The sequence below is a fragment of the Phalaenopsis equestris genome, unplaced genomic scaffold, assembly GCF_001263595.1.
Source record: "Phalaenopsis equestris unplaced genomic scaffold, ASM126359v1 Scaffold000055, whole genome shotgun sequence".
Classification (NCBI taxonomy): Eukaryota; Viridiplantae; Streptophyta; class Magnoliopsida; order Asparagales; family Orchidaceae; genus Phalaenopsis; species Phalaenopsis equestris.
In genome coordinates, this window is record NW_018164497.1 from 227,153 (window position 1) to 228,010 (window position 858).

Sequence of the window (858 nt, forward strand, 5' to 3'; positions counted from 1 at the left end):
AGGAAAAAGTCTAAGTCAAACAGTATCATTTTAAACTCTGTCATATTTAAAGGCAGCACACAGTTCTAAAAAACTAGTGAGGTGTAAATTAGGATCTTCATTTGGTGTACCTCCGAATTGATTGTTTTGTACCATTTGGATAATAGCAAGTTTAAGCTCAAATGAATTAGCAACTACATCAAGGATTTAGATAGATAAGTGAATTTTATATGCAGTAGGATTTGCATAATCTCATAGGGGTCTAGGTTTGTGTTCATTTTCTATTCCTTGATTGTTCATATTGTTTTCCATTGTATCAGAATTTCTAGGCTCTCTTCTTAATCTTTTAATTTTTTCAAATTGTGCTTTTAATTCCAAATCGTAGGGTATTAGATTTTCAGGTCCAAATTTACGCATACAATTTGAAATCATTACACAGTAAAATAGTTAACTAAATATGGAAATAAGTTGCAATTCAAGTAAAAATTTTCTAATAATCCTAATTTGTCTGTTACTCCAATTATGATTCTTGTTTACTCCCCGACAACGGCGCTAAAAACTTGACAGCGATTTTATATATGCTTAAAAATATAAGTATTTAATACTGTTGCTAAAAGATTTAATTCGTCAGCAACTGCACCAAAAACTTAATAACAGTTATAGATTTGATAAAGATGTATGTATAAAATATTCAATAATTATAAAGTCGCACTTATCAACGCAAGCATACGTATCGCTCAAGTAATATAGGGCTCTAATGGAGTCCTAGATATCGATCCCACAGGGAGTAATATTAGAACTACAAACTAAGATTTTAGAAAATCAATACTTAATCACAACAATATAATCCAAATTGCTTATCTGTCACTAATAGGCAAA